We start from the raw sequence: 13,036 nt of genomic DNA on the forward strand, positions 1-13,036 counted from the left end.
ATTTGGGAAGACCACTTATAAACACAACACACAAGTGCACTTTCTGAAACTAAGCTGTAATACATACTGAGTAGAGTTCAGAAATTCCAAGACTTACTAACAGAGTTACTTAATCACAACCTTTTTTAGTAAACTTACCTCAGACCAGAGGATTCCTCAGAGATGGGAAACTGGATGCAGTTATCCAAGACAAAAACAGGGTTTTCTGACCAGAGGCCTCACAGAAGGCATCTCCTTGAAAACACCTACAACCCTAGTTTCCTAAAAAAGTTATGGCAGCATATCTCTACCCAGACTAGACTCAGTGGCTGTATCTAAATGAGACAGTGACTGTCATTGCAGTGCAGTAGGGGTGTGCGAAGCGGGCCCTATTCTATTCAGATTCGGCCTGAATCAGGTCAGTGATTCGAGTTGTTGATTCGGATCACTGTCCCCGATTTGATTCGGCCAAATCTGAATCTGAAGACTCGATGCTGATTTGGAGAATCAGCAATTCAGACATAGACACAACTTTGAAAGTTTTTTCTGCATACCTTGAGGTAGCAGCCGCGGCTCATGAACTCTGCAATGCTGGGGCGCATGGAGCGTCCCACGGGTGGGGGGGGCCTTCCATATGCTTGGTGGCAAACCCAGAAGTGGACTGGAAGTATTTCCTGTCAGACCCAGAAGTGCGCTGGGAGGACCCCCTGTGTCTTCCTGGCTCAGTGATTGGTCTCAGGGGGACCCCAGGTGCCCCCCGTCAGGAGGCACCATTCACTGAGCCGGGGAGTCATGACCCCCCCCATGCGCTTCCCGGCAGACCCGGAAGTGGACCAGAAGTGCTTCTGGTCCACTTCTGGGTCTGCTGCTGAGTGTGCTGGGGAGCCCCCATGCTTCTGTGGGACACTCCATGCACCCAAGCATTGCAGCACTCACCTGCCGGCTACCTAGAGGTATGTAGAAAAAACATTTAAAGCTGTCTCTATGTCTGAATCTCCAAATCTCTCCAAATCAATTCATAGGGTTTCGATTTGAGAAATTCTGAGAAATTAAAGGGTCCTCTGATTCGATTCAGATTCAGAGATTCAGCCACCGAATTGGGCCGAATCTCCTCCCAATTGAATCAGGGACTGAAACTTCACACAGCCCTACTGTGCAGTAGCATCGCCAAACGGCTTTTTCATGATGCTGCCTGTGCAGTAGCCCAAAACTACTGCGCAGCAGCATCGCATCATGCTTTCTGCCATGTGATGCTACTGCATGGTAGTCATGGGCTACTGCACAGTCAGCATCTTGTGTAGATGTGGCCAGTGTCTCTAATGCCTTTCTCTGAGGGGCATGCTCTTAAGCACAAGGGTGCCCATAGATGTGCTCATTCACATTCTAACTAGAATGTGTTGGAGCAGACTCAATTAATCAAGTCTGCTATGTTTTAATTTGAATGCTTTAGTGCTCCCTCAACGTCATGTGTATTAAGCCTCTGCATATTTCAAAATGGCCACCAGGCATTTTATCTAAACCTTGTCAATTGAGCTTTAGATAAAGCATCCTGTGGCTATTTTGAAACATACAGGGGCTTAATACATGTGATGGTTAGCCATTTTAATTACAGCAGCTGTTTGGGAACTGCTCTAATTAAAACAGCCTCCTCTCCTCACTCCTGAGCATGTGTATAGGCAGCCAAAGATTGTAATCCCAACGCCCCTTTAGAACACAAATATAGGATAGGGGCTGGAGGTTGATCAAAGATGACTTTTAGTTTGTCTCCACAACATTCTTCATATCCATCAGGGGGACGCTTCCATTTCACAAACCAAAATGAGGAAATATTGAGTCATGTTACAGGTGTAATTTCTATTTGCAGCTATCTACCCAACAATACCAGATCTAGACTGGGCAGGATTCATGAGATGTACCAAAAATATATATGGCGCACTACCATGGTTGCCATAGTACAACTCTCCCCTCCATCATTCCTTGTATAGGTGAGACATTGAAAACAGGTACCTTTGTTACTGTCTGTATTTCCATCCAAATCTCCAATCACATTAGATGCACAATCCACTGGAAAATGTTCAGTGTGCCCCTGCACATGCATACATACCTAGGATCATTAGAATCATAGGACAGTAGGGCTGGAAGGGACCTTATGAGGCCATCTAGTCTAGCCCTCTGCTCAAGGCAGGATCACTGCAGGGGTAACAGAATAGCTACCTGTACATAGCTAGCATTTTTTGCATTTATTCAGCTAAAAAGATATTTAGATTCTTGAAGGGGAAATGCTATTCCCCTGATCATATATGAAAATCTGTCTGAGAATCACTGAAACTCTTCAAGCATCTGCTAGACTTTATGGAAACAAGAGAGATTGTTTTGGAGGTACAGAAGTGAATGTTTCCATTGGAATCTGGCTATGGAAGTACAGCATTATGTTATGCCTCTTTTAGGGCTGATGTTTCCCTATTTAATATTCTTCAAGACATATTTTTAGCCAAGCTTAATTGTACAGTAGACTGTATAACACATTTTAGAATCCACAAGGATGTGGAAAAGTTGTTGTGAAGTTATACTAGGCAAATAAAGCCTTTCACATTGCAGTACTGTTTGAACATGAGAAGCTTGCAAGTATGAAGCAGCATAATTATTAATGATTCAGTTAGACCTTGTGAATTGTCAATTTTGGAATCACTAGCAACTCCTGACTGATATATTTTTGAGACTGTTGTGGTAGATCAGACATTGGAAAATAAGTCATACAATACCAGAAAGGGCAGGGAAAGCCTACAGGTCAGTGCATCAAGTTTCTTAAATAGGATTTCCTAGTTTTGGCTGTTCCTGTCAAAATCAGGTTTTAATTTTTCTCTCTTTACCTAACTGACTAATATGGGACTCAAAGACAAGGTGATGGTCATTCATTCTCTCTACAGAAGATTCCAGTCCCAGGAATGGAGAAAGCATTCTTTAAAAAGCCTGGGAGTCCCCTGTTCTGTATTTTGATACCAGCTAGAACTTCATTCTGATTTGCTTCAAATAGGTGATAAATCACATCACCTAGGGAGGAAGGATGTGGTGGAACACCTTGGAACAAGATTTCCTGACTGAAGGATACATAAACGTGATTCAGGAAGTCTGTAGTGACCCTGAATATCTCTGCCAGATGGACTCACTTCAGTGACAAAAAAAGCTTGTGCAGAGCATCCTTCAAGGATTCTTACTTTAATTCCTCCTACATAAATGGAATATGAAAGAACCACCCTGCCTTGATGGATAGCAACATAACTAAAGGGGGATGACTAGGGCACCAGCTCTGGGTGCCATCTTTGGTGGATGGGAAGGGGAAGGGGGAGGGTGAAGAGGGTGCAAAAATAGCAGCCACTGTGCTGTTGCCTGGCTGCTGTGCAAAAAAATCCCAGGAGTATACTGAAAGAGGAAATTCATTAGATGCACAATCCACTGGAAAATATGACTTCTATCTGAATATACTGGAGCCACTATGGTGAGGGTAAGACATACTATAGGTTCAAGAAACTAATAAAAAAATCCCTCTGTTCCTCTCCCATTTGTTTATGTTGTATAGTTGACAACACTTTATTTTGCATGCCTTCAGCAAAAACTGTAAGTTATGATTTTACTACATTATACATAATTTTACTGTCCATTTTATTGTATTGTTTAGCAAAAGCTGTAAATAAACTGAGACTAGAAGATACCACTTTATGTGCAATTGGGTAGCAAGGGAGAAACTCACTAGCTGAAAAAACCCTTACAAGCCTCAACCAAGCAAGATAAAAGCTTTCAGATATTTTACAAGAGCTTTTAAGAATTTCAAGACCATTAAACCTGTTTACTCTTCAAGTGATACCCTACTAGGAAATGGAGTTTTTAAAATTGGTTGATTTAAATCTTAAACTGACAGGACTGCTTTAAACCAAACAATTGAAGCAATAGTTGAAGTACTAGGTGGCACAAAGGCCTGAGAAAGAACTTGGCATCTTCATCTAGACTGTATGCTGAATACAGCACACGTGAGTTCCCGAGATGGAGTCAAAAGGTTTTCCTTTGGCTCAATCATAAGTCCTGACCATCACAACATAATTTCTTTTTTGCTTATAAAAGAGCCTTTTGGAAGACATTTTCCCTATGAGCCAGTAATCTCAGTTTAGAATTGGATTTTTCTCTCTACATAAAACAGATGAATAATGGCTAGGTTTTTTAAAAGCATGAAAAGGCTGAACAATGAGAAAAGAAGGGAAGATCAAACAGAGCTGTGCAATGGAATTTGATGGTTCGTGTAGAATCTAAGACAACATAAATGGGATTCTGCCATGAGTATGAGATGCTAAATATCTGGGAAAGATGAAGAGAGAACTTGTGAACATTCTGTTCCATACTTTAATGTGAGCACAGAACGTAACTCAATTTCAAATTATATTTGGATGCAGATGGTGAAGTGAAATTAGAGGCATTTTTAAAAATCATATAGTAGGTTTGAGTCTTACATTTCAAATGACCTGTCCCTTTTAGGAACTATGAGCAGTTGAGTAAAAATATATTCCAACTACTCTGAAGCAGGAGAAATAATGAAAAAGCTGAGTATTTCATCTCCATATAGTAGCTCTTACTGATGAGAGGCAAAGATGTTTGTGAACAAGTCTATCCCAACCATGCAATTGGTCCAATAATCACCCACAAACATCCTTGCCTCTCACATATTTCCTGGACCATCACAACTATTAATATCACTCCAACACTACCAGCTCTTACTGATACAAATCTCCATAAAATCTTGGACAGGTAAGCCAAATGGGACTCAAAACATACTGCTTATAGATCAGTTGCATGACCTTAGTTATTTCCATAATAAAACATTTTCCAGAAAAGCACAGGAAAAGCCTGTGTGTTAAGTAAGAACGGTGTCTGGGTTTTATGACATAGACAATGATAACCTTTGCTAAGCAGTGTGGCCTTGAGTATGTTTAATTACAATCACTGTAGCATAAAAATATCCAAGCTTGCTTTAAACTAGGTTGTTTGGGTACAGGTAGCTGTCTATTTGCAGCAATACAGAGTTTAAATTGCTACCAGATTAGAGAGATACCAGATTAGTCTGTGTTACACTACAGTCACTGCTCTATATGCACGTTCTCAGCTTCTTACTGAACCACTAGCTTCCCTCAACTTGGAGAGAAGGTAATTCCTATAAATACAAAATGCTTGAACTTAGAAACAATATGTATTTAAAAAATGTGGAAAGAAAAGTACAATTGTAGGTCTGTGGAAAAGATGATCATAGTTTTAATTCACAATTTTGTTTTAATCGCAGAACATAACAAAGAAAGAATTTTGCCAATTTAGGGTCTTTACAAAGTTTCACATCTTCAGAGCAGGTGAATTTGCATTTTTCACAAGCTTAATATTGCATCAATGTAGCTCCCATATTTTACTGGAAAAGACTGCCAATTAAGAATTATTCATTAATGCTGGCACACATTATGGAGGAAGAGTATATTCTGTATTTACTTACATACCACCCTTACCTTTCCCCCCCCAGAATTAACCTTCTAAAACTGGAGTGTGTTTCTGTCTTAAGTGGGGAAGCTGATTTGTATGCCCAAAACAGAGGCATGGAGATGCTTTAAGATGACTGCTGCTTCTTTTCCTTCTCTTCCCTCCAGCAGCTGCATGGAGAGAGGGGCAAAGTCAAACAGGGGCAGATCCAGGGTGCAGTTGCATCTGGCTCCACCCAAAGTTTAAAACCAACTGCCCAGCTGCAGCAGAAGCATTTCTATTCAAGCAGTGCTGAGGAAGTCAATAGACTTCATGATTCATTATAACCTATCTGATGTTTGGTAATTGCTTTCCACAGGTGTTAATGTTACCGTCTTCTTTGTAATTGTCTTTATGTTCCACTAATCAGACTACCTTTTCTTTGGCAATGTTTTGCTTCTCCTATTTCACAGCCCTGCAGGTTGTTCTTAGCTCTTTTCAAAATCATAGATCTGCCCCTGGTGTCCAGTCTTTAGCAGCAGTTATGGTTTCAGCTTGTGGCAAAGCAGCCATGATCTGCTGACAATTCAAACCATGGGAAAGGGGTAAACCTGTAACTTTTGTCTGAAAACGAAAGGGAGGGTAAGTGAGCTGAAGATTAGGCTCTACCCATGCTCTATGCAGCCACAACTCTGGAAAAATCTCTCCCTGCCCCTTTTATTCTGCCTTCCCCAAAACAAGATGCATGTCTTCTTTGGGTGCCATGTGGTATTTGAAAAAATATTGTGGGGCATATGTATACATAAATAGGTATGTATAGACATATACATATATATGTATGTATGCATGTACATGTGTGTGACAGGGGCAAGCTTTCACGCCCGGTGCAAGCACCGGTCTGCCTCCCGTCTATGGGCCAGCTGCCCACCTCGCTTGCCTGCCATGCCTTGATGTAATAATATGAGGATGTTAATCAGGCGGGAGACTGCCCATTTTGAACCCAGATGTTTAGGGGGGTATCTGCAGCTCTGTTCCACCTCTACACTGCAGCCCAAGCCTTGGAAATAGCATCCCAGGCAGCTAAACTCAGCCATACCCTTTACCCATTAGCTGTGGTCCCTTCTCTGGGAACTTCAGCTCCCCCTTAGGCCCTATCCCTGTCTCAGGCCAGTTGGGATCCCAAACCTCTTGCTCTCAGGGCATCCCTCCCGGTGGGCCCCTCGCCCTTTTGACCCCTCTCTGGGTCCTGGCCCTGGCATGGACCAGTCAGGTACCTTGGGTCAGGTCTAAGCTACTTGGTTGCTCACTGGGTTGCTTGGTCCCGTGGGTTCACTTACCCAAGCAGGCCCTTGCGCTTCAAGAAGCTTACCTGGCCTTCTCTGCATTATGTAACCCACCTGAAGCTGGGGGGCTGAGGTTAAGGTGCCCTGGCCCGCCTTCCACTGGGGAGGTGATCACTCCTGGCATTTACATGAGAATTATCGCACCACCAGCAGCCTCCCCAGGCCTTTCTGCCCCGGCAGGGTGGAGTTTTAGGTCAGTCCTAGGACCAATGAGGCCTCCAAGCCATCCTCATAGCCTCACTCTTACCTCAAATGTGTTCCTGGAAGAGCTCAGCAGAAAGGTGCATCTCCCTGGCTGGCTGATCACAAACTGCCTTCAGCTCAGGGACCTGGGCCTTAAAATGGCCGCCCTCATCAGGTACCTGCCCCTCCTTGGCACAGTCCTTAAAGTGGCAGGCACTACCAGTGCCCTGCCACAGTATGCATATGTATATAGCTATGTATATACATTCAAATATGTAGACACAAACACATACTTATACGCATATATTTTAATCCAAAGAATCATTTAGAAAAAAATTACAAATAGAGAGTTTTCCTGATGCATTTAAAATGTGACTGCAGTAGACTGCAGTTTGGCATCTGACTTTTTTTTTCCTCATTATTTATATTTTATAATTATTTATAAAATATCTGTAGGCTAGGACTTGCAAGGAAGGCTGAGGGAACCCAATGACTATTTTCCACAGCCTTTTGGTGGGGCTTGAGCCCCTAATTTTATTAGACACCCTTGAAAATGCCAGACTTATTCTCTGTTTATAGCCTTATTTAATCCATAACAAATTAAACATTACAATTCTAGACGAAAAATATTTTCTATAGTAGAATAATTATTCTGGCTAACTTTCTTATTAAGGACTCTGACAATGTAAAAATATTCACTGCAATTAAGTCATACTTGCAAAACAGGTTTTTTTTTTAGGCTATTAGCAGCCTGTGAGGTTTTCTAATATCTGCAGCATTTAGGTATCTGCTACTTAAGTGAGAGAGCCATTGGTAATTTTAAGCAACAGAAAGTACTTTGCTGATTTTATGAATAAATAAGTCAATGAAAACTCCAGTGGAGGATGGCATGACATTACTTCCCAGAGATCCAACTGCCTTAGAATTTTCTGATTTACATACGGTCTGCTTTAATGACTTAGCTCATATGTTCTCGGCCCAAACCTTCCAAGTAGTCTGGCTTTTCTAAACTTAGAACATTAAACTTAAAACATTAAAGAAAAGAAAGGTATATTTAATAAATCACACATACTCACAAACAGCTGGAGCTGTGTAAGTATGGAGAGGCCAGGCTTTGTACTGATATCTTGTTTTGGACCAGCTGTATAGTTGGAATTGCTGCTGGACAAGCTTTTGGTCATAAGAGCTAAGTACAGACAGTCAAAAAGCCTGAGGCTGAATTGATTCAATCTTTACAGGTTAGTCTAAGGTGCATAGACTGAACTAATAAGCAAGTGAACAACAGCCATTCATGTTTGATTCTGGAAATGCAGCCACATGTCTGCAGTGGCCCAGGTCAGAAGCCAGGGTGCGCTAGAGAACACCTCCTTTCTAGGCTGGAGCAGACAGCTTGGGCCAAGGCTAGCCCACCCACCCTGTTGAGGGGACTTGCAAGGGAGATAACAAAGCATCCTGGGTTACTGGGGGACTGTGAATTAATTTGAATCTGGAGGGATCTGGGACAGAAGTTCAATAAACCAATTTAACCTAAATCAGATAAGTTTGATACTACATCCACCCAGGTTTATCTTAAACTGGTTTCAGCCACTTTGAAAGCAGTTTCTGTACAATGAAATTCTGTTGTGTTACAGATTTGAATTGGTTTCCGATCACTTGTACCGGTTTATGTGTAATTGTTATGCCCTTCCTCAGGCTTCTCAGGACCTGAGGAAGCACACGATGTCCAAACACTGTCCAGCAGCTCTCCCAACTATACAATTGGTTTAATAAAAGATATCACAAAAAAGTCTGGCCTCTTGGACATTTCTTGGACGATCCTAGCTACAACAACACTCCAACCCTACTAAGTGTGAGGACAAATATACCTTTTCACTGCTTTAAAAGAAAAGGCGGGGGGCAGGGGACATAGGCGGGACTACTATTTGGGAACCTAACATCAACTGTTAAAATATAACTGCTACATCTATTGATCCTGTCCCAGTACTAGTTAGCTAAATCACTGTACAGGCAGTCCTCGACTTATGACTTGTTGAATTACAATGAACGTCAATCGCGCCATTTATAAACTGACACCCTGTTTTGACATTCCGACATGGGTTTCAACTTTATGATGGTTGATACAGCTGCATTCAGCTGGTAAGTCTGTTGTGGTGGAAGGGGAGGGGGACAGGAAAAGGTGTGTCTGGGGGCGTAGATTAAGGCCCCTGTGGTGAGGGAGGGACTGAGGCTGGGGCAAGCACTGCCCAGCCAGGGCAGGGCGGGCATGGAACTGAGCTGCAGCTCATTGGGGGGGTGCCGGGAGGCACGAGGTGGCGGCTCCTGCTGGTGCACGCTGCTTGTCTGGTGGCTTGTCTGGCGGTTCCCATCGCTTGTCCGAGAGGACATTGGGGGGGGTGCCTCCAGATCTGCACGGGGTGGGGCGGGTGGGGCCGGAGCTGCACCGTGTTGCAGTCCAGGTGGGTGGCAGGGGCTATGGCAAATTTCTGGGTGGTTGCAGCCTCCCCATAGTCCCCACTCCGCCGCCTGCCCTGTCCCAATCCGAGGATATACGTCTCTTCATGCCCTCCCACCACTCACCCAGCTGGGGCAGGGCGAGTGCAGGACAAAGCCACGGCTTGCCCAGGGTTGCGGTGAAGGAGGGGCGGCTCCTGTCATTGTGTGCCACTTGTCTGGAGGCAGTGCAACAGCTCTGTCCTGTGCCTGCCCCACCCCAACAGTGAGGGCATAGCCCCCACTCCCAGTGCTGCTGCTGCCAGCCCGGAGGGCAGCCTGGTGCAGACCTGGCCTTGCCCACCCCAGGGGCACACACCCCCATGCCCTCCTGGACAAGCAGCAGGAGCAGCAGCGGGAACTGCTGGACAAGCTGCCAGATGAGAAGCATGCAGTGGCAGGAACCGCTGCCCTTCCCTCCCCATGCCCCTCCGACGAGCCACAGCTCAGTCCTGCACCTGCCCGGCCCCAGCTGGGCAGTGCTTGCCCCAGCCCTGGTCCCAGCCCCAGTCCCTTTCTCACCACAGGGGGTGTTGATCTGCCCCCCAATGCCCCACTCCTCCCCACTCCCTTCCACCATGATAAACTTTACCAGCTGAATGCAGCTGTATCGAGCATTGTAAAGGAACCAATCCCCCCATTTATAACACTGTTCCTATGGGAAAACCAGTTCTGACTTACGACGTTTCAACTTAAGATGGAATTTTCAGGAACCAATTGCATTGTAACTCTGAGGACTACCTGTAACTTTATCTTTGCATGAAAGCGGATTAAAGTCAGTAGTTTTCCGCATTTACACATGGAATTAATGCTATATGAGTTTACAGCGCAGTAAACCCACCCTGGGCAGGTGCCTACATGTGCAGCATTTGGGAGCAGACTTGCTTCTCATGGCAGTAGCCTGCTCCTGGCCTACTCTAGCCCTGCACCACCGCCCTGCAGCAGCCAGGGGGAGCTGGAGACTCTGGGCACAGCTGCCTGGGGCCAGGGGCTCTCTTTAAAAGCTAGCTGCAAGCACTACTCCCTGGCCACCTGTGTTTCTGGCCTGGAGCAGGCTATAGTGTGCTTGTACAACCCTTTGTGATTGTTGCCAGAGCCTGTGTCCACTGTGCAATGGCTGCTCTACCCCCAGGACCTAGGAGCAATGACCTCGTTGTGTCTCACTGATGCAGTGACTGTCACCTGGCCCAGATCAGTCTTGGCTCTGCCTGGCCCCCTACGTTGTGCATCCAGGCTCGCCACTGTGCCTGAGGCCCCCTACCCCGACGCTGCTGCTGCCCAGCTCCTGGGCTGCCACCTGGACCCCAGCAGACATGCTGACAATGCACACGTGGACGCCACCACCAGTGCCATCCACAAGCTCCTGGGGGCTCCAGCCCCACTGCCTGTGGGCCTGCCCGCCAGCCAGGATTGGTGGCTGCATGTTCTCCAGCACATCTGGGACAACGAGCAGTGGCTAAAGTCCTTTTGCATGACCTAGGCCACATTTCAGGAGCTCCTTGAGCAGCTCTGCCAGTACCTGGAGCAGCAGCCCACCACCATGTGGACATCCGGCTGGCCATCACCCTCCTCAAGCTGGCTGTACCCACCGGCCTGTAGTACATCAGCCATTTCTTCCAGTGGCAACACAAAGGGGGTGCGCAGGGGTGCACGTGCACCCCAAGAGCGCTGCTGCACTCCCTGACAGGCCGTGCTTCCTGCTTAGGGTGCGAGGGGCTCCCAGCTGACTGGGATGCAGAGCTAGTGGTGCCCCTGCCCTCTCCCCAGGGGACCACGCCAGGGAGGCGCCCCGAGGCAGGCCCCCCTCCATGCATTTCCTGTGCCCTGAGTGTGCCCTTGATGAAAGTGTCCCAGGTATGCCATGACGAGCTGTTTGCGCAGACTGAGGGGTGTCCGACCCACTACACCCTGATGCTGCTGATCACCATAGTGCTCCAGGTGCACCTGAGAATTTGTCTTGGGACTGTTTTGATGGTGCAGTGGGCAAGCCCATGCCTCCATGTAATGTTCACAGCCTGGAGTGGTACCTGTGCCTACATTATGTGAGGGAAGGGAAGGGCAGCCCTCCTCCCAGTGTGGGGCTTACCTGGTGGGCGTGGCAGGCGTGCCCGGTGGCCAGAGTCTGTTCCCACTGGCGACGAGGATGTGCGGCTCCCACCAGTGTCCTGGGGTGCAGGGGTGTGGAGCTGATGGCTGTGAAAACTAGGAAAGAAAGCCTCCTGCACCAAAGACAGTGGCTGGCCAAAACTGGATTGTGGTGACAAGACAAGAAAAATCAAGTCTCCACTAATGATCGCAACCATTAGGTGTAGAGAAAGTGGAGCTTGCAGCACCCAATACTAGACTATGATAACAATCATAATGAAGGACAGGGCAAGAGTGGATGAGGATGGTGAGAGCTCTATTGAGAAGAACAAACAGTTGCTCCGCTAGTGGGTGCCACTCACTAGGTATTGAGTTACATGAGCCTCAACCCTCTACCAAACCCGAGTCTAAAAATAAGAGTGAAGGTTCCTCTAAAAGGAAAAAATTGTTGGCAGAGACCTGATACACTCATCACATGCGTATATTCAAGCTAAGAGAGAAAGGCTGAGCTAGTGTAACTAGAGAAGGCAAGGAAACTACATATGCATTGCAGTTGAACTAGCAACTAAAGAAGACAAAAGACTAAATATACATTTCAAGCAAAATCTGTAAGAAGTCCAGTGAATACAGGAAAGATGTCCTGTGCGTGACAAAAAAATGCATGCCTTGCTAAACACATCCTCATATTTCTCAAAACAGGCATCCAATGTCTAAGGTGTTACAAATGTATCAATCATTCAATGTCTGTCTGGAGTTTTATAAATAGACCAATCGCCAGTACAAGCTATTGTAAATTTGCCCCACTGATAAACAAATACCCAAAGACAGGTAACCAATGCCTCTAGGTATCCTGTTTAGCCACTCAAGACCCATCGCATTTAATTGCTGAGCTAGTCAGTAGCTGTAAGAAACACAGGTCTTCACACCTGGACAAATCCAAAAACAGGAGCTAGGCAAAGATAAGAACTGCTTCCTGCAGTTAGTCCCAAAGTTTATCCTAAAGTTAGTCCCAAGTTACTGTGCAGTTAGTCCCCAAATCAGTCCCCACACACAGTGTTACTGCACATGATGCAGGTATCAAATTTATGCTCAAGTTGGCATAAGTTGCCATATTTACTGCGCAGTATGGGCATGCACGTGTAGATGTACTGAGCAGTAATTTTGTTTACTGTGCAGTAAATGCACACATGTAAATGTGTCCTGTATATAGTGCTTAAAAACCATTAAAAAGAGAATACTGTAATTTATCCCCAAAAGAAACTCTCCATTTACTGGAAACCCAATTTAATAAGTAAGCAGCAACAATTGCTCCATCAACTTTGATGTTTTTATCCTGTGGCACCTGTATAGTTTGTTTTCCCGAGTACTCACATTAACACAGACATCGTATGCCATCTCTCCAAGGACTTGACTGAAATCATACTCTTACATGAGTGCTTTGCAAGTTATGCTTTAACTAGTTCATACAA

At 45.4% G+C, this 13,036-nt stretch overlaps 1 protein-coding gene across 3 annotated transcripts in view; it reads right to left on the minus strand.

Annotated features, from left to right (window-relative positions):
* ADCY9 (adenylate cyclase 9) overlaps positions 1–13,036 on the minus strand; it is a 203,844-nt gene that overhangs the window by 12,120 nt on the left and 178,688 nt on the right. The window lies entirely within an intron of this gene.

This window comes from Alligator mississippiensis, chromosome 13, assembly GCF_030867095.1.
Source record: "Alligator mississippiensis isolate rAllMis1 chromosome 13, rAllMis1, whole genome shotgun sequence".
Lineage (NCBI taxonomy): Eukaryota > Metazoa > Chordata > Crocodylia > Alligatoridae > Alligator > Alligator mississippiensis.